Source organism: Gracilinanus agilis, unplaced genomic scaffold (assembly GCF_016433145.1).
Source record: "Gracilinanus agilis isolate LMUSP501 unplaced genomic scaffold, AgileGrace unplaced_scaffold36515, whole genome shotgun sequence".
Classification (NCBI taxonomy): domain Eukaryota; kingdom Metazoa; phylum Chordata; class Mammalia; order Didelphimorphia; family Didelphidae; genus Gracilinanus; species Gracilinanus agilis.
In genome coordinates, this window is record NW_025369707.1 from 1,117 (window position 1) to 4,088 (window position 2,972).

The following is a 2,972-nucleotide window of genomic DNA, read 5'->3' on the forward strand; positions in this document are numbered from 1 at the left end:
TTTCTTATAGCACAATAGTTTTCTGTCACTAACATATACCATAATTTGTTCAGCCATTCCCCAGTTGATGGACATGCCCTCAAAAAATAGATCTAATTGAAGAGATATGGATACTAAATCAATCTAATTCAATACTAAATATGTATACACCAAATAGCAGAGTATCCAAATTCTTGAAGGAAAAGTTAAAGGAATTAGAAGAGGAAGTAGACACTCAACTAGTGGGGAACCTCAACTTCCCCCCTCTTAAAACTAGATAAATCAAGTCACAAAATAAATAAGAAAGAAGTTAAGGACATGGGTAGAATTTTAGAAAAGTTAGATTTGATAGACCTCTGGAGAAAACTGAAGGAATAAAAAGAAGCTTACCTTTTCCTCAGCTGTATAGCCACAAAAATTGACCATGTATTAGGGCATAATAGCCTCACAAATATATGCGTAGAAGCAGAAACACTAAATGCATTCTTTCTACCCTAATTCAACAAAAAATATAATCAATAAGAGGCCTTAGAAACAAAGGAAAAAAGTAATTAGAAACTAAGTGTTCTAATCCTAAAGACTTATTGGGTTAAAGAATAAATCATAGAAAAAATTCATTACAATAATAACAACAATGAAACAGCATGCTAAAATTTGTGGGATTCATCCAAAGCAGCACTTAGAGGAAAATTAATATCTCTAAAATCATCAATAAAAAAATAAGCCTTTGGCTTAAGAACTTACTATCTGACAAAAACTACTGGGAAAACTAGAAAGTAGTTTGTCAGAAATTGTGAATAGACCAACATCTCATACCATATATCAAGATGGGTTAAAAATTTTAGACATAAACGATGATATTATAAGTAAATTAGTGGAGCAAATGAAATTTTACATGTCAGATATATGGATTAGGGAAGAACTTATGACCAAATAATAGATAGAGAAGATCTTGGGAAGTACAATGGATAATTTTGATTACATAAAATTTAAAAGGTTTTACTCAACTAAAACCAACATAACCAAAAACAGAAGGAAAGTGAGAAACTCAGAAAGAATTTTTCTAGCAAATGTCTCTAACAAAGGCCTATTTTTCAACTATATAGAGAACTAAGTCACATTTATTAAAATAAGATCCATTCCCCACTGGATAAATGGTCAAAGGATATGAACAGGTGGTTTTCAGATGAAGAAATACAAGTTAATCTCTAGTAATATAGGGGGGAGGGAAAGCTCTAAATAATTTTGCTAATTAGAGAAATGCAAATTAAAACAATTCTGAACTACCACCTCATACCTATCAGATTGGCTAACATAACAGAAAAATAAAATGACAAAGAATGGAGCAGATGTAGAAAAGTAGGTATATTAAAATATAGTTAGAGTTACAAACTAACCTAATCATTTTGGAATATAATTTGGAACTATGCCCAAAGAGTTACAAAATTTTGCCATACCCTTTGATCTAGCAACACCAGTAGTAGCTTTGTATACTAAAGAGATCAAAGAAAAAGGAGAAGGACTTATGTATTAAAAAAAATAATGTTCCAGCAGCAGCAAGAGCAGCTACCGCCAGTGTCGCCACTGCCACCATCTCCCGCCTAATGCCTGCCATGCCCAGCATCGTGCTGTTCAGTGGCAGCTCGCACCAGGACCTGTCCTAGAAAGTGGCGGACAGGTTGGAGCTAGAACTGGGCAAGGTAGTCACTAAGAAATTCAGCAATCAGGAGACCAGTGTAGAAATCGGTAAAAGTGTGAGAGGGGAAGACGTGTACATCATCCAAATCGGCTGTGGGGAAATTAATGATAACTTGATGGAATTTCTCATTATGATCAATGCTTGCAAAATTGCATCATCATCCAGGGTGACTGCAGTGATCCCATGTTTTCCATATGCCCAACAAGATAAAAAAGACAAGAGTCGTGCTCCAATTTCTGCAAAACTTGTGGCTAATATGCTTTCAGTGGCTGGGGCCAATCATATCATTACAATGGATCTCCATGCTTGTCAGATACAGGGATTTTTTTGATATTCCAGTGGATAATTTGTATGCAGAACTTTCAGTCTTACAATGGATTCGAGAAAATATTGCAGAATGGAGGAATTGTATCATTGTGTCTCCAGATGCTGGTGTAGCGAAAAGAGTGACATCAATTGCTGACAGACTGAATGTGGAGTTTGCTTTGATTCATAAAGAAAGAAAGAAGGCAAACGAAGGAGACAGGATGGTTTTAGTTGGTGATGTGAAAGATCGTGTAGCCATCCTTGCGGATGACATGGCTGAAACATGTGGCACAATATGCCATGCGGCAGATAAGTTACTGTCTGCTGGAGCCACCAAAGTTTATGCTATTCTGACTCATGGAATCTTTCTGTGGGCCAGCTATTTCCAGGATTAATAATGCAGCATTTGAGGCTATGGTGGTCACAAATACAATTCCACAAGAAGACAAAATGAAGCACTGCTCTAAAATCCAGGTTATTGACATTTCAATGATACTGGCTTGAAGCAATACGGAAAACACACAATGGTGAATCTGTATCTTACCTGTTCAGTCATGTTCCACTATAACTCCAGATCATTGCTTTCCTGTAGGATATGTACAGCTACAGTATGTTTTTATTGGGACTCAACAGTATAATAATTAATGTTATTATAGCTTCAATTGTGTGTGCTTTAAGATCCTCTTTTTATCTCTCCTGAACCTGTTATTGTCTTTCCAACATTCTTCTTAACCCATCCCCCCCCCACCTTTTCCCCCCTTTTTTAAAATAAATTGGCTTCTATGGGAAATGTCTGTATTTTAATTTGGTCTGGCAGATAACGTTTTCCTCTACTCTTACATTACTTTGGAGCTACAATCGAAGGAGTATAATTATATTTCAGAATTTTTTAAATTTTATATATATATATACATATATATATGGGTTTGTCAAAGGTAGCCCTATATTAAAGCATTTCATGTAATACTTTTATTTAATAAAAATGTCC

General features: G+C 35.2%; 1 pseudogene; it reads left to right on the forward strand.

The window, feature by feature from the left end:
- Positions 1-1,592: 1,592 nt before the first annotated feature.
- LOC123254965 lies at positions 1,593-2,552 on the forward strand (annotated as a pseudogene).
- The last annotated feature ends 420 nt before the right edge of the window (positions 2,553-2,972 follow it).